Source organism: Ambystoma mexicanum, chromosome 11 (assembly GCF_040938575.1).
Source record: "Ambystoma mexicanum isolate Mex_15411 chromosome 11, UKY_AmexF1_1, whole genome shotgun sequence".
NCBI classification, from domain to species: Eukaryota; Metazoa; Chordata; class Amphibia; order Caudata; family Ambystomatidae; genus Ambystoma; species Ambystoma mexicanum.
In genome coordinates this window covers 1,189,461,597-1,189,486,616 of record NC_090934.1, presented here as the reverse complement: position 1 = coordinate 1,189,486,616, position 25,020 = coordinate 1,189,461,597, and positions in this window count along the sequence as shown.

Below are 25,020 nucleotides of genomic sequence, written 5' to 3'. Positions count from 1 at the left end.
GTGCCGTACCTCTCGCCAAGCCCGATGGGCCTTCTTTTTCTTTCACTACGACTTCCAAATTACTTACATTCCCTGTGCTCAGAACTTGAAGGCTGATGCCTTATCCCGTTCTTTGGAAGGAGACGTTAAGGGCGACTGTAGTGACAAGCCACTGATCTCTCCGAAGCATTTTCTACTTACGCTCTCGCCTCATCTCCAGAAGATTGTACAGGATACCATAACAGATCCAGTTCGGGAAAGCCTCTTGAAACGACCACAGATCACTGAAAGCAATGGGTTGCTATTTTTTCCGGAACAGATTATACATACCCACTGTCTCTCTTCAGACCCTTGTACTTCGCGGGTTCCATGATTCCCGAATTGGCGGACATCGCGGCATAAAGGCCACCCAAGAACTAATATCCAGGCAATTCTGGTGGCCCGGTTGGGCCGAAGAAATTGAGCAGTATGTCAAGAGCTGTCCTGTGTGCGCCCAGACCAAGACCCCGAGGAAAAGACCAATGGGATTACTTCATCCCACAGAGATACCTCCCTACCCATGGCATACCATTGCCACAGATTTCATCGTTGACCTTCCTCCATCTGATGGACATACCTGCATCATGGTGGTTGTAGACTGTTTCACCAAGACTGCCCATTTTGTTCCATTTCCCGGAATACCCACGGCATCCCAGATGGCTTTGGCGTTCTTCCAGGAAATTTACAGACTACATGGATTACCAGAAAAGATCATATCCGATCGTGGATCCCAGTTTCTGTCCTCTTTTTGGCGTCAGTTGTGTAGTCATCTAGGCATCCACAGAGCCCTGAGCTCGGGTTATCATCCACACACGAACGGTCAGACTGAGAGAACCAATCAAACTTTGGAGCACTACCTTCGATGTTTTGCTAATGCCACTCAGACCAATTGGAAGACACATCTGGTTCTTGCTGAAGCCTCTTATAACAATGCGAAACATTCTGCTACCGGACTCAGTCCTTTTTACTGTTCTTTTGGTCAACATCCTAAATTGGTGCCTTTTCATCCAGTACCACCCAGTACAGCTCCATCTGCTGATCGTCTGGTCGTCACCATCCAAAAGCAACACTCGTTGGCACGCAGAACTCTTGTTGAGGCACGGGGGCGCATGAAACAACAGGCTGATAAAGGGCGCACTCCCGAACCACTTTTCCATGTGGGAGATTTAGTCTGGTTGTCCTCTAAGAATCTGCCAGTGCGTAACCTACCTACCAAACTAGCTCCCCGTTATTTTGGCCCATTCAAGGTGACTAAGCGTTTGTCCTCTGTAGCATATCGCCTACAGTTGCCACAGTCCTGGCGGGTTCATCCTGTCTTCCATGTCTCCCTTTTGAAACCTTATGTGGTTGACACCTTCCAGCGATCTTTCTCCCGACCTGCCTCTGTTGATGTCCATGGTTTGCCCGAATTTGAAGTGCAGGAGATTTGTGATTCGCGCATGCGACGGGGAGTGCTTCAGTATTTGGTGGACTGGAAGGGTTACCCGGCCTGTGATCGCACTTGGAACCATGCAGTTATGTGCACGCTCCCCGTCTGGTTCACGACTTCCACCTCCGATTCCCTTGGAAACCTGGGGCCCCTGGCCTTTCTGGGAGGGGACATAGTGTCATGCCACTTACCCGGGGTGCGGGGCGCATCTGCAGGTCCCGGCGCTTCCTGTCCTGGCGCATCTATCCCCGATAAAGGTTGGGCGAACCTTGGTCGTCTGCGGCTCAAGCCGCTTCCGGATTTTCCCATACGCGTGGTTTGCGCAGGCGCGGAGGGCCGTGTTTCGCCCTCCGCGCATGCGCCGTCCACATAGCGCTCTGGAAGTTGCAAGCTTGCTTCCCAAGCCTCGTTTTGGGCGCATCAGCACCCGGGGACAGCACTGATTGCGTTCCAAGCCTCCCGGGTGCTGCCTGCCTTATTTAAAGGGCCAGTTTGCTTGAACAAACCGCGTCTCAACGCGGTTTGATTCCTGATCGCGTCCACGCTTGTGTTACTCTTGAGTGACACCTTGTCAGTATTCCCAGTTCCTTGTCCTTCCCTGCTGAAGGCTCCTTTCCTTGTCTGCCTCTGGGAGTTCTTGCCTCTTTCCTTTTCTAGCCAGTAGGTCCCTGGGCCTTCATCCTTCCTGCTCCCTTCCTACCCTTCCAGCTCTTTCCCTTGTTCTGCCCCAGGGCCCCTAGTCTCCTTTTCCTGTTGATTCAGTACCTTGCCTTCTGCCTTTTGCCTGTTGATTCAGTGCCTTGCCTCCTGCCTCTTGCCTCTTGCCTGTTGGTTCAGCGCCTTGCCTTCCCTGGAGCTCTGGAGTTCAGAGTCTACTATCCTCCCACTGCACCTGCCTACTTCAGTACTCTTCATCGGACACCCGCTACTTCTGGAGCCTAGCTGTGGTATCCAGCTGTGGAGTTCTATCCAGTCAAGACCCACCTTCCCTTTCAGTGCTTGCACTGTCCCGACGTCACACAAATCAGGGAGGTGCGCATCCGTGGCGTTGGGAGCCGGTTCACCACTGACCCTGTTTGAATTCAGGGCGGGTGTTGCGCTGGTTCCTCGCGTCACACATTCTGCAACCATCAGTCGGACAGCCTGGCTACTTCACCACGACCATCCACTGGAAGTTCAGGTACCCAGCGCCCACGAGACGCTTTTCTTAACACATTTATGCAAATCTAAAATGTATCCTGCTTTACACAAAATAACATTCAAAGTAACCTTTAATAAACCCCAATGAACTATTCTAAATACACGCAAAACTACAACATTGTAAGAAGTACACATCCATTTCTTAACATTAATATGGTGTGCGCAATGTGAATTTCTATTGGGTAAGACACATCAGGTGTTATACCTCCATCATTAGAGAGGACATCATCCATTGTACTTGGGTCCAGATCCCTATGGGGAATGGGGATTGTATCCATCTGATTTTGTGAGATAGATTCTTGGCTAACCTACTCCTTTCTATTGAATCTCGCACATATCCTCTAAGAGTTTCCACGATAAGTTGAGGATCTCGTCCTGCAAGCAACAAACATCGAGCCATAGCTGAAGAGGTGCCTGCTACGGTGAATTAACCAACCTGCTACGAATCAGGGTTGGAAGGTGCTGACTGACTACAGTCCCCATCGGGCCCCTCTAATATCCTATCTCTTCAGGACTTTGAGATCCTTTCGTGGAACATTGCTGGTATTGAAAAACACCTGGTAGATCTGGATTGAATAGGATTCATTCAAGGGTTTGACTTAATATGCTTCCAAGAGACCTGGGCAATGGATAAGTATGATATACAGAGGTATGCTTCCTACATGAAACTAGCCTCTAAAGGCTAGAGGGGTAGACCTAGGGGAGGGTTGCTGACATAGGCAAGTTCTCAACTCTATTGGGTAATAACACAGAGGATACCATAACCCCAGATCTACAATTCCTGAATGTTTTCATGAATAGGGGGTCTAAGATCAAGTTGTTCATAATGGAACTTCTGGGACCACCCCACTGGAGAGCTGAACCACCATGAGTGATCTTTCAAAAACCCATGAATCCCTCATTTCTTTAAGTGATCTTTTAATGGCAATGTGTGACTTCAACTTACAATTTGAATCCCCATTGTCTGGCCGCAGAGGTTGCACACATTTTGTTTAAAAGTAATCTAAGGGAATGTAATGGTCACTGTGAGAGTGACTAACCTGCAAGGAACACCTTTTATTGGCAAGCACAATAGATTGCATTATGGTCAATGTGATGTTATGGAAACGGGTGGTTTGAAGTTGTAGTTCTGCAAGAGTGACCACACACCACTAGCTTGTACCGTTTTATCACTGAATGATGGAATACCAGAGGGAAAAATGCCCTTGAGATCAGTAGATATTGAAATCTGTGGTCTATCCAGGCGGGTGTAGAGGTTGTCCAGGCTTTCAGAGCCCAACAAGATATCAGCGCTTTATCAGGTTGCGAAGGGCATGTCACACAAATATGTAGTCCTCTGACTGATGGACAGTCTATTATGGAAGAGTTTCTAGCCTTAACACAAAGCTTGTACCCCCTGTTTACTAAACCCAACTGAGTGATCAAACACAATCGGGCAACTAGGCAGAGTTGGTTTGACGAGGACTGTTGAAAGTGCAAAGACGTTTTTATTTCCTACCTTACGGTGAGTCCCTTGGTAGATAAAAGCCGACTGTGAGCCCTTAGAGCGACTTACAAGTCAACAATTAGGGAGAAGAAAAAATCTTGTTACGGTTGGAAATTCTTACAGAAGCTTGTAGGATTAGTGATTCCAATAACTTTTGGAAACGTGTGGAGGGTGACGCATCTAATTTGCCATGCAAACTCGATTGCAGTATCGCACTCGATATACGGCAAAACCATTTTTCTAATTTGTATAAGGGTGAGGAAGGCAATAATGGAATACATCATGATATTGGGAACGTTCAACTAAATGTTATGGGTTTTAGAGTAAGTATTGAGGAAGTAAAGAGGACAATTGGTGCTATGAGAAGAGGGAAAGCACCTGGACCAGATTGTATAAGTATTGACCTATATAAAGAAGAGCCAGTAGTCTGGGGACCAGTATTGACCAGGGTCTTTAATGCAGCTATTGAATTGTGCACCATACCAGCGACCTGGTGGGAGGCTATACTCATCCCCATTTACAAAAAAGGTGGGTGGGAGCGCCCAAGGAATTATCGATCCATCTCCTTCTAGACGGGGCAGGGAAAATATATGCGAAGGTTATTCTTGAACATCTGCAGTAAAAGAGGGAATTCTGAGCCACCTGCAAGCAGGATTCAGGGTGGCATGGGCACTCTGGAGCAACGCTTCTGTCTTGATCTTTTACTTAAAAAGCACACACTCCTCAACAATTCTAAATTGTATGTAATGTTCCTAGACTTTCGTACTGCCCTCAATTCCGTCCCAAGAAACCAACTTTGGTTGGCCCTAGCTTACGACATCCCACCATATTTGCTTGCTATAATTCAGGCCTTGTATTCAGAAAGCAAGGCTGTCGTGTGAGGGTGGTGAATGTACAGAGCCTTTTGCGGTGCATTTTGGCCCCACTCCTCTTTTGTCTTTACATCAATGCACTAATCGAGGATTTGGTGGCCAATAGCCTGGATGCCCCTAGGATGGACAGCACACGCTATCCAGCGTTGTTTTTCACGTATGATGCTGTGCTGCTTGCAACCAGTCCAATGGGAGCAAAGCATGCCATGTCATTATTTGCAAGAAAATGTTGGGAATTGTGCCTGGATATAAACCAAGTGAAAACTAAATCTATGATTTTCAGGCATAGATCGTCCAGGAGATCCACTGTTTTCATAGAAGTGAATGGGCAAACATTAGAGCAGGTCCCGGCTTATGAATATTTGAGGCTCTGTTTTGTTGAGAACAGTCTTTGGATTGAACATGTGTCCAAAGCAAATCTGAAACTAGAGAAGTATGGTTGTAGAATAAGGTTTTCATTGCCACATAGTGGGGGGTGCATTTTCTGCAGCCCTGCAACTATACAGGTTGCAGGCTGCTCCTGCCGCTCTGCATGGAACAGAGATTTGGGGCTACGCAAAATCACCTCCCTGGGACTTACTGAAAATACCTTTCAGAAATCCATTCGTACTCAAATGGAAGGATCGCCAAATGCAATCTTGCATCTAGAGTGTGACCGCTGGCCCATCGAAGACCTTATATCCCTTAAGCCACTCTTGTTCCGGATATGTCTCTGGACTTCTTCAGCTCTAATTTATTGGAGGGCTATTTTGATATATGTTATGACTCTGGAAGGTAGCCACTGCACTCCTGGCTGAAACATGTCAAATTCAGGTTGCGCAAACTTAATCTCCCGATCCTGTGGGATCGACCTACCATGTTGAAGGGATCCCTGGACCTGGTAAAAAAGGAGGGCTTGCAGGCATGTTGGCAATCTATGGAGGCGGCCTGCCTCAAACTGTATTGTGCACACCAGTATTTGAGCATCAAAGAAGACTTTGAGTTTGCAACTTTGAGGTTTTTAGTTTAATGTGGATTTATCTTGTGCTTATTTGTCATAATTCTGTAATGTTTTTATTCGTACGATGCATGCTTTGACGGTCCAAATACAGAATAAAACTTTGAATATTGGGTGAAATCGATCTACCCCAACATTATCTTGGCCAGCGCTGCAACCTAGACACTGAAAAGAGTGAGGGCCAATGCACTACTGTAACTTGGATCATGCCGTCTCCACACATATACTGCAGGGTTCGAAATGAACCTCCAGTGAGACCAGTTTTGCAGTTGCAGCAGTCTTTGCAGTCTAAAGAAGAGGGAGCCTTCTTTAAGGTCCGAGAGCCACGCACCACATGGACACCTACGGAGTGGTGGCCACCGCAGCCCCCATGGTGCCGGGGGCCCCGCCACACCAGGACTGGTGGGGCCCCGGCCCAGTCCTCCCCCATCAGTGTGAAGGCTAGGTGTTAAGACTTGATGGTCGCGAGGAACAAGAATACCTCCGTCCCTAAGCAGCCAACAGCGAGATAAGGAATTACTCGCTGTTCGAAGATTAGGGCCACTGGTGGTAGAAACAGGATACCCAGGGCTTCTGGATGGCTGCTGAAAGGAAAAGGGCAAGTTAGGTAATGGCAGAAGGTATGCAAGTTCTATTATGCAGAATATAGAAAGGACACCTACCAGAAGACGAGAAATGGTGGTCAATAGATGGATAGGGCAATATCTGTTCCCTCAGTGGGTCAAACAACATACAAAGGCACTGGGATGAATGAGGGAGTGCCTTTACACCACACTGGAATGCATGTAGTCTGATGAAATGGACCTGTGGCTGATAGGATGGCAAAAGATGGTAAGCCCAAGTCTGTTGATCCAATCAAGGGATAATCCGTGAAGCAGTCCGTAAACAATCCGAGATCAAAAATCAGTTGCAAGAATCCAGAGGTGTGGTAATTAATGTTCAATACGTAAGCAATCCGTAGACAAACCGATGTCAGAAAACCAGGAAAACAATTCTAGGGCATAGTATAAGAAGGATGAAGGAAAGGGTAGTCCGAAGAATGAAGTCCAGAGGTCTTGGTAGCACGAAGAAGCAAAACATCCAAGTCGGAACGCCAAACGCCGTACACAAACAGCTGAGAAGCACAGTCTTGATAGGTAGCGTTTGTTTTATACCGCAACTTCGGCTACGTGAGCCTATGGTTCACATGATGCGTCACGTGAGCCCACGGCTGACATCGTGCAATGGGTGTGTTTGGCACTTGCAGCCGGTCTGGATGATAGCGTACCCGGAAGCAAGGTACTCTTCAGGCTCCGTGTACCTGTTCTCTGTTGTGCATATAGGCGCCACGGGAGTCACCACCTCGGGTACATATGGTGGCTCCTCCCGTGGCACCCTCTCCAGTGATTTGGCAATGCTCTCCCCACTGAGGGAATAAAACCTTGATGCGGGCGAAGGGGGGAGACAGGAGGGCCAGACCCAGGCTCCAGGCATTTCCTTGACTGAGATCTGGAGTGGGAATCAGGTTTCTGCTGAGGGTATGCAGGGGAATGAGTGTGGGGACACGTGGGCGTAACAGGATCCCCCCAAGGGCCCACGACCCTGTGGGCATGACGGGTGCTCTCGATGAAACTGGGATACCAACAGGGGCGCATGGACATCGGATGCCAATTCCCACGACTTCTCCTCGGGGCCATAACCCACCTAATCCACTAGGTAACACAGACGCCCGCTGGAAAAACAGGAACCCAAGATGGTATTGACCTCATATTCCACAGAGCCATCACACACTACCGGGGAAGGGGGCACAGCTAACCTAGAAGTAGATGGGCATGGTTTAAGTAGGGAGGAGTGGAAGACAGGATGTATCCTCCAAGTAGGAGGCAGAGACAGCTGAAAGGCTACTGGATTCACTAAACGCTGAACCTTGTATGGACCCACAAAACGGGGCATGAGCTTGCCAGAGCCTGGCAGTTGCAGGTGTCTAGTGGAGAGCCATGCCCTGTCCCCCGGGGCATAACATGGTGCAGGAGACCGTTTCTTATTGGCTGCTACCCTCATACTTTCCTGCACTTCCAGAAGGTGTGTGAGTGTTTGCGCATGGACCTGGGACATATTACGGACACAAGCAGAGGCAGTGGGCACGTTAGGGCCGGACAGGTCAGGTTTCGGCAGGGTGCAAGGATTCTGCCCATACAATGAATAGAATGGGGAAGTACCTAGAGAGGAGTGTGGTGCATTGTTGTAGGCGAAATCCGCCAGATGGATAAGCTGATACCAAGACTGTTGGTTCTGCAGGGAGAGACAACGTAGGTATTGCTCCATAACTTGGTTCACTCTTTCAGACTGCCCATCCGTCTCTGGATGGTATGCAGAGGAGTAATGGGCATGAATACCTAGTAAACAGGTGAGGGCCTTCCAGAATTTGGACATGAACTGGGTACCCCGATCAGAAATAAGGACCGTGGGCAACCTGAAGAAACAGAATATCTCCCGAAAGAACATCTCTGCCAACCTCAGGGCTGAGGGTATGCCTGCACATGGGACAAAACGAGCCATCTTCATAAATGAGTCGACCACCACCTATACGGTGTCAAACCCCTTAACCCTGGGCAGGTCTGTAACAAAGTCCATGGTGAGGGTATGCCATGGTCTCAGGGGCATGGGCAGTGGTTGGAGCAAGCCAAGAGGACGTCCCTTCCTATTTTTGTGCTGCGCGCAAATAGAACAAATGTTAACATAGGCGTTAACATCCGCTCTCATCGAGGGCCACCAACACCAACGTTGAAGTAAACTCAGAGTGCACCTTTGCCCAGGGTGGCCATTAATGGGGGCATCGTGGGACCATTCTAGGGCTAAGTTGCGTGACTCTGTGAATGGTAAGAAAAGCAGGTCTTGATAGTATGGAAGACCGTCACGTAACACCAACCCCCAGTCCGATACCTGTTCAGGATGTGATTCAGCCCATTGACGTATTGTATGTAATAGGTTCAAGGGCGGGGTGCATAAACACACTACATGTTTCTTGTCCAGGATGGAATCGGGGAAAATCGGGAGAGAAACACCCCCTGGGGAATGGGAAAGAGCATCAGCTTTCCGATGTATAGTTCCAGGCCTGTGTTTAATGACAAAATCGTAGGTAGCAAAGAACAGGTGCCCAGGGCCATCTTAAGCATTTTGGGGGCCCATGGCACTGACACCTCTGGGGCCCCCTTCCAACAGACCATAGGAATTAAGGGATATAGAATATATAGTGTGCGCACCCCGTGTCACGATAACAACCCATAGCTTGATATGCTGCCTCGCAGAGATCAAAATAAGCATGGTAAACTCCCTTTCAGAAACCTTACACTCCTCATTCATGTTGTAATCAGAGAGCTTGGCCATTTTATTTATGGCTAAGTTTGAAACAGAGCATATTCTTTGTGAGTCCAATCCCTTCTTCAAATCCATTTTGAACTGGAAGTGGTATATAGACGACATTATTTTTATTTGGGAAGGAATGGAAGCTGAACTTTTAGCGTTCCTCTTGTGGCTTAACCAGATCGATACCAACATCCAATTTACTCTTGAACACTCGAAGAATCAAGTCATCTTACTGGATCTTATCATTAAGCACAATGATGGAACATTCAAATGTTGTCTCCACCGCAAAACCAGTGCTAGGAACACATTGTTGCACTACACCAGTGATCACCCTTATCATCTCATGGAGAATCTTCCTTATGGGCAATATTTGCGCATAAGGAGAAACTGCACTGACATACAAGACTTCTACAAGAAAGCAGACGAGTTGGATACCAGACTGAAAGAGAGAGGTTATCCCAAGAAACTCATTAAACGGTCACGCAAGCGTGCGCGCTTTACGGCCCGCGACTCCTTACTGATCACCAAAACCCAACACCCGGGAGACAACAAAATGACCTGTGTTTTAACTCATGGCATTAAATGTTTTCAAATCAAGAAAATCATTCTGAAACACTGGGATATTGTAAAACTGGATTTACCCGAGGAACCTCCACCTCCCTTCGCTCTCAAAAGGGCCCAGAATATTCGAGACAAGCTGCTACACTCGAGCTTTTGCAAACAGCTACCCAAAACAGGTCCATGGGATCTGCGATCAGTTAAAGGGCATTACCCATGCGGTTCATGTGTGGCATGCACCTTTACCAAAAAGATGAAGGACTTCAAAATTGGCGATCGAGTTTGGACCTTACCTTACCTGACAAACTGCAAAACTAAGAATGTGACATACTGCATTGAATGTCCTTGCAGACTTAGTTATGTTGGACAAACCAGCAGAGCAGCACATATTAGAATTTCAGAACATCACTCGTGAAATAGATGCAAAACCATTACAGCACCCCTTGCAAATCATTACATGGCCTTGAAACATTCTCCCAATGACATGCTATGGTGGATACTGGAAACAGTTAAAGATTCCACCAATACATCCAAAAGCTTACTAAACAAAGAAGCACGTTGGATTTTTTGATTAGAAACTCACACACATGGATTGAATGAAGAATTCATTCCCCCATTATAACACCTTAGGACCATCAAAGTCTTTTGCCCATTTACTGACAACTCCATTCGAACCTGAGCTCAGTGTCTCCATCTGACTCTAGTAGGGTTACATTCAGCCAGTTTATTCCACCTCTGCCACATCTTTGCTTCTTGACTTTTTTCTCTCACATTGGCATTATCATTGCATGTAGATGGCAGTACTCTCCAACACCTTGGCTTCAACTTTGTGTATTTTTTTGCAATACTACCCCGGCAGTATGGCACTTTCAACACATACTAATGGCATCACCACTCGTTGATGGTGGCAGCATCATGGCTTTATCTCTCTGCAAAATTGGTTGCCAATTTCAGGTTTGGCGCTTCAACTTGAGTCTGGAGTCCAAACCTTAACCCATACACTTTTATCTATAGGTTTCACAGATGAGTGCTGACTTTGATCTCTCACTGGGCGCCTGTGCTCCTGGTTGTCACTAAGGTGTTTTTTTGCATCAGGAAACCTTGTCTGGAAGATCCCCCCCCACATTGATTTGGGTAAGGTTCCTTTTCTAGACAAGTTGAATTAGTAGTTATGTTAAATCTTTTGTAGAATTTATTTAGGTTCCCTGTCAACTTAAGATAGTCTATTGAGGATTAAATAGGAAGCTTTATGTTATTGGATATTCAGTATCTTTCATTTGTCTGCTTCCCTGCAGAGATCATTACTTCTTACTTTGCCCCGAGGAAGGCGTTTTGTTTTTACACCAACGGCCTTACAGGTGGCCCGCCGAAACTTAATTAGGTCTTTATTTGTTGGAACCTCAACCTTTTGGAAACAACATCATTCTGAGACCGTTCTTTTGACATGAATAGATGTGAAAAGCTTACGTAGGCAGACCCGTGAAGTGAAGTTAATTTACACTTTTTGCACAAATGTATTTATTTATTTCTCATTTGGTTTGTGTTTCATTCATTGTTCAATCCTGGCAGACTTGTTCATTTAAACCTCTGCTTACATGTACTTAATATTCTGTTTGTGTTTTACTTAACTTTTTAAACCATTGTGCTCCAAAAAATGTTTCTATATGCACCCTGTTTTCACCAAAACTATATGACAACTTGTTTTTATTTTTTCAATAATCCTATTGGAATTGTTTATAACATCAGCTTTATATGTTTTCCTATTCCCTTAGATTATCTTTTCTTGTTTCAAGAAAGAATTTTTGGATAGCTTAGATACCATAATCGCTAATTATTGAAATTAAGTCTATAGTCTACTAACTCATTGTCTCACAGCTTTCGTATTTCTTGTTTATACATTTTAGACCCCCACGATAGCTGTACCACATTTTGGGGTAATCCTCTATTTTGCAACTGTAATCAGAGTGATAAACAAGTAGCATTTCAAGGGCAAAGTTAGCAGTCTATGCGAGGGTACTTGTGTTCAAGCATAGGTACAGCAACATATTATCACTAGCAGCAACGTGGAAGGTATACTGGACATAGTATAACTGCAGGACACAGATTGTATGACAAAGGTACACATAATCCAGAATTGTCTCAGTTTAGCTGCCTCAGAGACAGAAAAAGTGCTCAAGCATGGATACAGACAACCAATGGGAAGCAAGGATAAAAATACACATACAATAGCATAGAGTGGATGACGATTTGAAGATATCAGGAATCCAGACAGACTGAGATTAGAAGTGGCACATGGTTTTCAAGAGCAGTGTTGCCATTCGAGAGGAAAGAAATAGGTGGCTGTGGTGTGTAATATATCAATGCTCACTATCATTATAGTGGAAGCAACCCTATGGGCCTCATTACTAGTTTGGAGGTAGCCATGGTGCTATTAGTGTCATGGCTGCCTCCGAAAATCGTGTCCGGGTCTGGGTTCTGTGAATGAGGAATTACGGGTCATTCCAACCTTCACAAAACCAATCCCCATTACGATTTGAGCCCCCATAGGCCTCAATGGGAATGGGGATGGAGCTAATAACGGGCCCGTTAATAACAGGCCCGTTATTAGCTCCTTGGTCCCCTTGCGGGACCCGTAAAGGACATCTGATCTGACCAGACGTTCTGTGCGGGTCCCGTAAGGGAACCTCGTAATAGGGCGGAATGGGTTTACCGGCACCATTACCGGTGCCGTTAAACCCATTCCGCCAACCTTGTAATGAGGCCCTATATGTAGCCAGTGAAACCATGAATGACTCTTTTTAAATATCATACCCTAAGAACGAATTCACTCTGGAGGGCTGACAATTTTGAAAGGTTTAGTGACTTGCAATTTTGACAGGTCAGGAAATACAAGATTAAATGAGATACCCAGGATCACACATTCATTAAAAGGTGAAGCTGGGATTCGTATACACAATTGCTGCTCTTTAACAATTTATTTTCTAGTTTTTACCTTGAGCTAAAATAATCCCATTTTACAGAACTGACTTGGAAAATATGAAAATCACATAACCCAATATAAACATTATAAAAACAAACGTCATAGGAACACATTATGCAAAATGGGAATGATTGTAGCCTCATTATCTCATTTATCAAGGAAAGTATATAAACACCAGCATACTAATGGATGTGATCTTAAAAGATTTCAGATAGGTTTCTCTTTTGTATTTTAAAGATTTAAATACACCTTAACACAGACTTTTGCAATGGTATTTAAAAATGTGCAGAAAAAACCTTTGAATTTTACAAAAAAGCAAACTGTTTTGTTTTTACATCAGCAGGCCTTAAAATATACTGGTAAGAAGCCTGCAATATCTGGCCGGCTCTCTTCTGTCTAGAACTCCTTCCACTCAAATGGCCTACATGATAGGAAAGATCAGGCAATTTGCCAAAAAATGCCAAAAGTATGTGAGAAGAAAACCTATTCATAGAAGGCAGTGCAGTACTGTCAGTGATATAAGATTTGTCCAGGGTCACTGTATCGTCTGCTGGCAAAGCCAGGATCCAAGCATGAACACTTTGGTTCCACAGTCTGGAATTTTGATACATAAACACCTCTAACACTTTATTGTCATCATTGGAGTTGCCTGCCTAGGTTTTACAACTCCCCATCTAAACAAACCAATTTCTAGACCATCACCATACTGACTTTATGTTAGTTTCTATAGCAACCACTAACTAGTGCAGGTACGCTGGTGATAATAACACCTGGAGAGCTATAGAACAAAGTACACATACATGCAGGCTTAACAACTTCATACATTGGAAACACTGAGCCGGCCTTGCTGGAATTCGGTATTGCAATCTTGCACGTGAACGCATATCTCTGCAATGAGTGCTTAACACACTGAGCTATCCTCTGAACCATCGAGACACTCAATGTATTTCAACTTTGGCTATTGGACATGATCAATATAATCCCCACAGAAAGGTGAGAATGCTACAGGTGTTGTGCCACACAAACTATGTATACCACAGCGAACACAGCATTACAGGATGAAAAGATCTGAACAAAATGTACTTGTCAACAACAGACAGAAAATAGGTTTAGCTTTAGCAGCAGACCATAGAAAATCTTGATGTGTGATACTTAATTTTGTTAACTTTGGGAAACCACCTTTTTTTAAATAAGGCTCCCTTTTGGGGCCCCCTCCAAGGTGGGGGCCCGGGGCAAGTGCCCCTTTTGCCCTCCCATAAAGGCGTCTCTGCAGGTGCCACCGGACTTGTCTGCTGTTGGCACATTTCAAAGAAGCCAGGTCTTGCAAGTTTCTGTGGTCGGAGTAGACTATTGTTTGATGGGAGGCCCCTAATAGATAGTGTCTCCAGACTTGGAATGCTTCTTTTATAGCCAGCAGCTCTTTTTCTGTGACCGTGTAATGTATCTCTGTGTGGTTGAATTTTCGGGAGTGGTAAGCCACAGGATGTACATGACCGGTGTTGGGGCATGTTTGGGATAGGACGTCTCCAAGGCAAAGGAAGAAGCATCGGCTACGACTACAAAAGGAAGATCGGGTTTTGGGTGTTGGAGAACCGGGGCTGAGGTGAAGCAGCCTTTAGTTTGGTAAAGGCTTCTCAGTCTGTTAAGACTTGATGGTCGCGAGGAACAAGAATACCTCCATCCCTAAGCAGCCAACAGCGAGATAAGGAATTACTCGCTGTTCGAAGATTAGGGTGTGGCGGTGTGGTGGTAGAAACAGGATACCCAGGGCTTCCGGATGGCTGCTGAAAGGAAAAGGGCAAGTTAGGTAATGGCAGAAGGTACGCAAGCTCTATTATGCAGAATATAGAAAGGACACCTACCAGAAGCCGAGAAATGGTGGACAATAGATGGATAGGGCAATACCTTTTCCCTCAGTGGGTCAAACAACATACGAAGGCACTGGGATGAATGAGGGAGTGCCTTTACACTACACTGGAATGCCTGTAGTCTGATGAAATGGACCTGTGGCTGATAGGATGGCAAAAGATGGTAAGCCCAGGTCTGTTGATCCAATCAAGGGATAATCCGTGAAGCAGTCCGTAAACAATATGAGATCAAAAATCAGTTGCAAGAATCCAGAGGCGTGGTAATGAATGGACAATCCTTGAGCAATCCATAGACAAACCGAGGTCAGAAAACCAGGAAAACAATTCTAGGGCGTAGTACAAAAAGGATGAAGCAAAGGGTAGTCTGTAGAACCAAGTCCAGAGGTCTTGGTGGCACGAAGAAGCAAAACATCCAAGTTGGAACGCCAAACGCCATACACAAACAGCTGAGAAGCGCAGTCTTGATAGGTAGCATTTGTTTTATACCGCGACTTCCACTAAGCGAGCCTATAGTTCACGTGATCCTACAGCTGACATCGCGCAATGGTTGTGTTTGGCCCTTGCAGCCGTGGCTGGCGTCTGGATGACAGTATACCTGGAAGCAAGGTACTCTTCAGGCTCTGTGTACCTGTTCTCTGTTGTGCATATAGACGCCACAGGAGTCGCCACCTCGGGTACATACGGTGGCTCCTCCCGTGGCACCCTCTCCAGTGATTTGGCAATGCTCTCCCCACTGAGGGAATAAAACCCTGATTCAGGCAAAGGGGGGAGACAGGAACACCAGACCCGGGCATTTCCTTGAGTGAGATCTGAAGTGGGAATTAGAGGAGGGGGGGGGGGGGGGTGGTGGTGGTGGTGGTGGTGTGTGTGTGTGTGTGTGTGTGTGTGTGTGTGTGTGTGTGTGTGTGTGTGTGTGTGTGTGTGTGTGTGTGTGTGTGTGTGTGTGTGTGTGTGTGTGTGTGTGTGTGTGTGTGTGTGTGTGTGTGTGTGTGTGTGTGTGTGTGTGTGTGTGTGTGTGTGTGTGTGTGTGTGTGTGTGTGTGTGTGTGTGTGTGTGTGTGTGTGTGTGTGTGTGTGTGTGTGTGTGTGTGTGTGTGTGTGTGTGTGTGTGTGTGAGAGAGAGAGAGAGAGAGAGAGAGAGAGAGAGAGAGAGAGAGAGAGAGAGAGAGAGAGAGAGAGAGAGAGAGAGAGAGAGAGAGAGAGAGAGAGAGAGAGAGAGAGAGAGAGAGAGAGATGGTTTCTTAATGTGAGTCACTTTTAATGGCCAAACCAACCAGAGTATTTTCTTATATGAGTGCTGGCATATATTTGCCAAGCCATCTTTGTGCCTACTGCTAGTAAAGATACTATTTAAAAAAAATCTCAAAGTGAACATGAGTATTTTCTTTAATGGGAATACTAGTACATTTTGGTGGAGCCAGCATGGAAATGTAGGGGCACAGCCAGCATTATACTGGCATATATTGCAGGGACCAGGATGACAATGCATTGGGAAATGCGCTTGTGCACGTTTGGTGACTTGTATCTATTATGCTTTTTTTCGTGAGTTACCATACACCCTACAAAGCCGATTGGAAACTGTCTGGCCTTTTGCCCACATTTTCACAGAAAGGCTGCTTTATAATGCACCATTTAACCCATTATTCAAAACAGGTTCTGACGGGAGTGTGAAGAATCCCCTCAACCTGCCCCCTCTCCATTTTGGTTAGTTCGGGCCCCCTGGCTCTGTTCGGTTGTAATCGCATACTTCTGGCAAATATTTACTACCTCTAATAAAACAACTGTACACAAGATGAAAAATGTAAGCTTTGAGTAGTGCATGCCTCTGCAGCAGCATAATCATCATGGATATTGCGCACATGTGATTGTCTGGCCCGGGTTGTGGTGTGCTCCTCACTTTAAGGAGCTAGGGGGGCCTCGGCATGGCTCTTAGGGGGGCCCCCAGATTTTGTGCTACACCAATGCGCACGGAGCACATAAGTGCGGGCCGCAAAGTGCAGTTGCTGCGTGTTTCAGGGAGGAGCAGTTTTGCGGTTACACCACCCTTCGGAGGAAACCAGATAGTGCTTTCTTTAACGCTTAGAGCTGTGTACCGTGCAGAGCACATAAGTGGGGGCAGCAAAGTGCAGTTGACGCAAGGGGGCATTGCATTGCATTGCTATACCTCGAAACTTGGCACCAGCGGTAAGATCGTGCCTTTCGTCTTTTTGTTACTTGGTATCTGGTGCATTTAAGGCTCTCATTCGATTCCTTTTGTATTGCTAACATCCACTCCCGCATCACTCTAGTTATAATCTACGGAGTGCTCCTATGCAGTTTGGGGACTCTCTCGCCCTCAGATTATTTGCTTTTAAAGGAATCAACTGTGGGTAATGCTGATTTTTATGGGGAAATACAGGAGGCGACTATTACAATGGCATGTTCAAGGATTTCTTGGACTGCCGCTTCTGTTCCATCTGCTATGAGGCAGAATGCCTCCCCTCCCCCCACTTCCATCCACAGAGCGTTAGCTAGTTGAGGTGGCAAATTCCTTTTTGCAATTATGTTTGAGTCTCGAGAGTGAAGCTGAAAGGGGGCCTCCAAGGAATGAGATTGAGTCTCTCGTGGTTACCCCCTCTGTTTTCGAGAACTCTACTCCCCACCCCTCCGTGCCTATTCATGCAATGATCCAAGCAAGCCTCGATCATCCCTCTGGGAAGTCTTCCCACTCTTCACAGGATGCCATCTCATCATCTGAGAATCCTCTTTAATAGATCCATTGATGTGGGCTGTGTAGGTTTGTCTTCCAATATGGCAACCTATGTAGTCCGACTTTATGACATTTTAAATAATGAACATATATGAAATTCCCAGATGTTATGCTTGATTTCTTTAAATTATTTCTGCATCTGCTAAATCAATAGTAGTTAGGGACGCAGTATCTATGGTTGCATCTCCTGTGGTGAATGTCGTGTTCCAAGTGCCGTGCTGGTCCCCTATCTCCTCGCCCTCTGTGCTGCTCAGTGTATGAGGTACATTCCATTCACAATACTACGTATATTACTGTCCTTCCAACGATTGCAGAGGACATGATCTCAAACTTGGTCGGTCATATGTACAGCGAACATCCTCCTTTATTCTGCTGGATGTTCAGGGGCTGGCGAAATTGAAACAGCAACATAAAAACAAGAAACCACCTTTACGGGCAGCGAAATGAAGACACTCTAAAACCGTTTTCAAAGCTTTAAATCCAGATTATTCCTGCGTCACGATTCTTCCAGGAGAGGTTGCTGAAGATCAAGTTGATGCTCCTATGTCAACTGGCATTAGTAAAAATGCCCAGAAAAGCATTAACAGATGCCAAATCATCTGCTCAAGTTCAGTCAGAGGAAAACTCTTCTCAATCCACAATGAGTATTCTGCCCTATTTCCTGAATAGATCAGGCGCTGGGTATCATACAACCACAATGGACAGTTTGACTAATTAGCCTCAGAGGAAGTTCTGAATACAGTGGCTTCCATCTCATGGGAGATTTGACTGAATTTCGGCCGTATGAAATTTACGTACGGCGACAATTTCGACCAAGTCCCCCATTGGGTGGCATTATAGTGAACCAGGGCTGCTGGGTGTCCCCCGTGCCCTTGTTCACTGTAATGTCAGCGGGAGTTGCAGGGGTGGCCCTCACACCCGTCTGAATAAAGTTTAAAACATTTTCTTTTTTTAATGGAAAGAGGACCCTGCGGCGCTGGTTCCCATCCACGCAAGTGAAGGGAACCGGTGTCGCAAAGGGATGTAGGAGATGCCTGCACACAAGGAGGTGTGCTGCCCACAGGTAAGTAAGGGGGTTAGGTCAAGGGGGTAGTCTGAAATGTCCAGGGAAGAGAAAACGGAAAGTTATTTTCAGTAAAATAGCTTTCATTTCTTTCTGCTTCGGACATTTCGGATTCGATTAATTCACGGTATCTGTCAGAGCACCAAGAAATGGTTCTTCTCCCCTTGCACGGCTGGATAATCCATCATCTCCATTGGAAGTTCTTAGGATCAAATGGGCTGAAATGCCTTACAGGGTGCTTCTAATTCAGTCTTCACTGTCAGAGTCTATGAGATCGTCCACTGGCATGACCCGTCCACCGAGTTTGAGTAGTGGAGCCAAGGTGTTTATGCCCTCACTATCTTTGAGTTTGAATAGAGGGCCGAAGCTTACACCTGCTGCTGGATACAGTTCTCATTTAATTGCTTTTGAAGCTGTGGCAATTTAGTCCTCAATCGTGCAACTATTTTATCATTACTAGCCGAAATGTCATCTCTTAGGATGATTGTTTCTTATGGTTTATTACAGGCTGATTTTGTGGACGATTAAGAACAGATTTGGTTGTTTTACATATTGCTTTGAAGTTGGTTTTAAACCTAATTTTACAAGAAATAGAATCATTCTTGGGTTTTGGGTTTGATGTTAACGTTTATAAACCAGCCATAACGGGGAGCAAGGTTCCCTTGTATGCAGGTACAACTAGGAGGGCGCTGCAATCATGCCCTGCAAGGTTGCAGAGTGTCATTTCTGTGGAAGGTAGTAGTCAAGTTTCTTTGGCTCTGGAGAAGAATTCAGAATTGTCCTATAGAAATGATTGGCCTAAGCTATCAGCCTCGCTTGTAAGTTCTAATCAGATACATGACGATTCTACACTTTATCTCATCTAATGTGAAACTGATGAGGGTTTTCCAGCTTTTGAAATAATTTTCCCGGTATGAATGGATTTGCATTACAAGAAGTCTGGCTGATGGAAACCCCCGTTTTTGATGGTTACTGTGTGTTCTTAAATCAAAGTAGGAAGGGCCCTTTTGGGCACCCGTTTGGCAGATTACTTGTGGGGGATCAAGAATTTCTTATGTCCTAGCGATTGAAGAATGGGATGCCTCCTCTGCGGACATATTGGCCTTTTGCAGTGGAGACATCGGGTACTAGTGTGCTTTTAGTAAATAGTTATTGGAAGGTTGAACAAACTGTTGATTTAGAATTCTTTCATTCTGAGAGACTCTTCTGGGAAATTTGGTTACTATTCTTTTGGACAAGAGGCAATACTTTTAATGGGGGATTTTACTGGTACCATTCCAGATTCCGGCAATAAGCTTTGTGTGAAAAATACTGCTCCATTGAGACTGTCTGACCAACCAGGGGCAGGCTGGGTTGAGACCATGGTCACTTCACAGATATCCCTAGCCAACCCACATGGCATAGGGCTCTAGCTGTTCAACAATAGATTACATGTTTTCCTCTTAATTGCTCCCTGGGAATATTGAATCTATGGTGATTCCTCCCAACTCCTCTTAGTTACCACGCCTACCTTTTACAATGTGCACGGGAATCATCATCTCCCTATGATTGGCCCAGTGGGTTTTCTGCCCCCTCAATCAAGGAAATCGTATCTTTTGTCCAGCTCTATGATTTATAAATGTAATGCACTTACATGAGAGTTTTGTTAACTATGAAGCACCACTTATGTGGGGAGGGGAGATGGATTCCATATCATTTTCTGGGCTTTTAACCAAGTTTTACATTTTACCCATAACAACCTCCCAGCTGTTGGACCTCCGCTTTTTGCGAGGTCCCCTATTTTTGACTTCATGGCTGTGTGAGGAAGCAAAGGCTGCATAAATCACTTAGAGATATTAGGCACTCTCCAAGTCTTTCCCTACGCAAGAAGACCACTATGCCCATTATAAAACAGAATGATAGGAATTGGTTACATTTCCATTGTGGGAATCTTGATATTGTAGACAGCCAGCATATGTTGGGGATCGCTAGTAAATTTGATACTTGTTCCTTTTGGAAATGCGGTAAAGGTGCTAAGATTGAAGAGGGATACCAGTCAGACACCATTAATAACGCTATTTATGAAGGGACTTAGAACAGTTAGTACACAAAGAAATGTGGGTTCTCTCCTTATACCTCATTATGTGTTTCATGTTTCTCATTGGGTGTTTGGCAAGATCAATATTCTCCTTTGGACACAGTGGTTGGATTAATAAATCTAAACAATCTAGGGCTATGGGTTGGGATGGTCTAACAAATCCGATGTTGAAAAAGATCGATATTATTCTGCTTGACTTACTTCGTTACGTGGCTCCACCGGAGGAGCAGGAGCATCAGGACCGCTGATGGAGCAGCGGTCCCCCCCCCAGGAGACAACCCGACGCCCCAGAGGCTCCCATAGCTATATGGGGAGAGAATATCTCATTTAGGCAGCGCGATTTGAATTGCGCCTGCCCGCCGAAAATCTGCATTTTATTTAGTGAGTATTTCAGAAGTCACCCGCAACATTTTTGTTCCATTTGCAGCTGTCTGTGCAGGTGCTGAGACCTGCACCCCACAGTAACCACCATTGAGTACCACAAGGTTGGTGCTTTGTCCAAGATGGCTGCCCCGAGTCTGGCATCCCTTCCACTTGCCTAACTTTGCCCCAGCTGAGCCCGGATTGGCTGGAAGGTGCATTTGAAGCACCCATCACAGCCGGCAGGCGTAAGCCGGCCCACTGGAACGAAGGCCCAGGAAACAAGGCTTTCACCTGTCCCGAGCCTGGCACTAGCCGTTCATTTCCAAAAAGGGCGAAACATGTTTGGGGACGCTTGTGGTCTCGTGCAGAAGGGATGTGACCTAGCAGTTCGGGCTGGACTGCCCCTTTTGGGGTGGGGCCAAGCCTGATTTGCATATGGTCTTTCCCCTTCTGTAATGGCTTGGCAGGCGAAGAACGATGGTCTGGAGGGTTGCCCAGAGCAATGCCAGTGGTTAAGATTCATTCTAAACCTTCCAGCCATCACTTCTTTGTTTTTGACTAGCCGTTCACGCCCTCAGCCAGAAGCCCTGCTCAACCTGGCCCAGCTACCATAAGATAACATTATAATGATATTGCGATCTAAATGTTCCGCCACATCATACCCACTCCCAGCTCACTCTGCCATTGAGCCCTGAAGTTCACTGACACTCTTCAGCTGTGATGAACACCAGTGTAATCATTATTTTTTTTTTGATAAAATATTTTATTTTCATTTAATCATAACATAGACATGGTAAACCATAACCGAAAGAGAGGCACAAGAAAGAAAGGAGAAAGGAGAAAAGAGGCAGCTACATCAGGTGGGGCCAGCATGTCCCATACAACAGTAGTGTTATATCATCCCCGTTCACATAGAGCACATCTGCAATTCACAATTCACAACATAATGAACAAAAGGACGTTTCTCAGGATCACGTGTCTCAAGGCCCTCTCTCCTCCCATGCCTCCCATATTTTAGAGGCTTTGTTGGGACATCCTCTTGCCCTATAGACTCGTCTCTCAAACATAGCGCACGTGTCCATGTCTAGTGCCCACTGCTCCATCGTTGGGGGTTCGGGGACCCCCCATTTTTGTGCAATGTTCCGCTTCATCAGGGCTGCAGCTGTGTGCAATAAGAGTTCTCCCCATTTATTCAGTTCATTCTCCCCCGGTGCTCCCAGGATTAGGACTTTCGGGTCAAGCTCTACTGAGGTGGACAGTGTCCGGGACAGTTCACTACAACAGGCCCCCCAGAAAGATCGGATGCGAGGACAGGACCACAGAATGTGGAAAAAGGTCCCCTCCTCGCTCCCACATCTAAGACAATTTGGATTCGTTGCCCGTCTCCACCCAAACAGTGCAGTTCTGGGATAATACACTCTATGTAATATTTTAAGTTGCACTAGCCTGAGTCTCGTGGAGATAGCAATTTCCCTGGGGTGCATCAGTACCCGTATCCAGTCCTCCGGGTCAATGTCCCCTACATCCGCCTCCCACTTGGTCTTTAAGCCAATCAATTCAGGGGTCGCAAAGGATGTGATGGCGTTATAAAGAATGGATGTGCATTTGGAGGGAATATATTCAGGTAAAATGTTACGTTCTACAGGTGAATACTCCGGTATGCTGACGTCTGACGCTATGTGGACTCTTAGGGCATGGGACATTTGCATATGGTGGTATCTTTCAGTGTCGGGGAGTCGAAACCGGTGTTGCAGGTCGGCAAACGGGGCAAGGTTGTCACCACTAAGAACATCTCCCACCTTTTGTATCCCTGCGCTCTCCCAGCACGGCCAAGGTCCGAGCCTCGCCATTTCTTTCAGGTTGGTATTCCTCCATAGGGGTTGCGCCGCTGATATCTTTGTCCCCCATCCCACAAAGTTGTGCACTTGCCTCCAAATAGTAGTGATCTGCGCCCTCATCGTTAGTGGGGAGGGTCTAGGGGGGGTGTCATACAATAGCTGTAGTGGATCGGTGTCGTGCATGGTTGCCACCTCGGCCTTAATGTGGGGTAGTTCCCGATCCCCGTGCAGTAGGTCGTTGACCACCACCAATTGTGAGGCCCAATAGTAGGTCTGAAGGCGGGGCACTCCAATCCCACCCTCCCAGACCGACCTCTGAAGTGTGGCCAGAGCTATGCGCGCTTGACCACCACCCCACAGGAGCTCCCTGAGGAGAGTATCCACCCGGTCAAATTCAGCCCTCGAGATCTGCAGAGGGGCGTTCTGAAGGACGTAGAGAAATCGCGGAAGAGCCAGCATTTTGAAGAGCGCAGCTCTACCCATGAGGGTCAGGGGGAGAAGCTTCCAATGCTGTACATCGGCAGAGAAGCGATCTAGGATTGGCTTGAGGTTATGTCTGCAGTAGTCAGTTAGGTCCGATGTGATCCAGATCCCAAGGTATCGGAAACCAAGGTGTTCTATTTGATAAGGGCATTCCTGTGGGTCGGGCTGTCCCCCACCTTTCACTGGGAAGAAAACAGATTTCTTCCAGTTGATCCTTAAACCGCTAAATCTCCCATATTGGACAAGAATCTGGGTTACTATAGGGCAAGCTCGGGCGGGGTCTCCCAGGTATAGCAGGAGGTCGTCCGCATATAAGGAAATCCGGTCCTCATGTCCCTCCGGCCATCCGAATCCCATCCAGGATGTACTCTGGCGAAGCCATATGGCTAATGGTTCTATCGCCAGGGCGAAGAGAAGGGGAGAGAGGGGACACCCCTGCCGTGTGCCCCGCCCCAGCCGAAAGGAGCGAGAGGTCCACCCGTTTACCTTGACTTCCGCCAATATATTTGTATACAGTAATTTCACCCATCTCATGAACTCCACCCCAAAGCCCATACGTGTCATGATCTCCCAGAGGCCATCCCATCGGACCGAATCGAAAGCTTTCTCAAAGTCGATTGCCAAAAGGGCAAGCGAAGTGTCAATGGCGGGAGCTCTCTCTAGTGCTAAATGGAGTCGGTGCAGGTTCATTCGGGTCGATTTGTGTGGCATAAAGCCACATTGGTCCGGATGTATCAGGGTATCGGTCACAGATTGTAGCCTATTGGCCAGGATCTTGGCAAGGATCTTAGCCTCACCATTAATTAACGAGATCGGCCTATAAGAGGCACAGTGCTCCTGGGGCTTGTTCGGTTTGGGTATGACCACGATGGTGGCCTTACGTAGGTCCTGCGGGAGAGCACCTTGCTCCCGGGCTGACAATAACATTTTATGGAGAGATGACGTTATGTCGACCCTTCCCAGCTTCTGCCATGTCTCCACCGGGAACCCGTTCGGGCCCGGCGTTTTCCCGGTCTGCAGCTGAGCCAGTGCATCTGCCACCTCGGTCTCCGAGAGATCGGAGTCTAGTCTCGCCCTTTGTTGAACTGAGAGGACCGGGAGTGGTATTTCGTTTAGGAGGGATGGGTCCAGCCGCGAGGTTGGAGCCCGATAGAGTGTTTCATAAAATTGGGCGAAAGCCTCGGCTATCTCTGCGTCCGACTGAAACCTTTCACCCCGAGAATTGGCAATCTCTCGCACACATCGTTGTCCCTCATCTCTCCTTTCCAACCAGGCTAGCATTCGGCCAGCCCTATCTCCTTGCTCATAGATTCTGGCTCTGGAGTCCCAATGGGCGTGTTTAGCATTATCTAGTAGGAGGTTTCGGAGCCGTTCGGTGGCTCGTTTAAGGGAGAGCTGGGTCTGCGGGGATGGGTCCAGAGTGTGTTTATTCTCACACCGAGCCAGGTCACCCTCTGCCTCTGTCACCTCCCGGAGTCTCTCACGTCTTTTATTTGCCACCCAAGAGATCAAGGCACCTCGCAGAACGGTCTTATAGGCCTCCCAGATCACCACCGGGTCCTGTTCACCGTTGTCGTTAATTTCGAAGTACTCAGTGGAGACTTCAGTAAGGTGATCAACAAGTTCGGGGGAGCCCAAATAGTAAGTATTCAATCTCCACGTCCTAGGGGGGAAAACACCCCTCGTACGGATCTC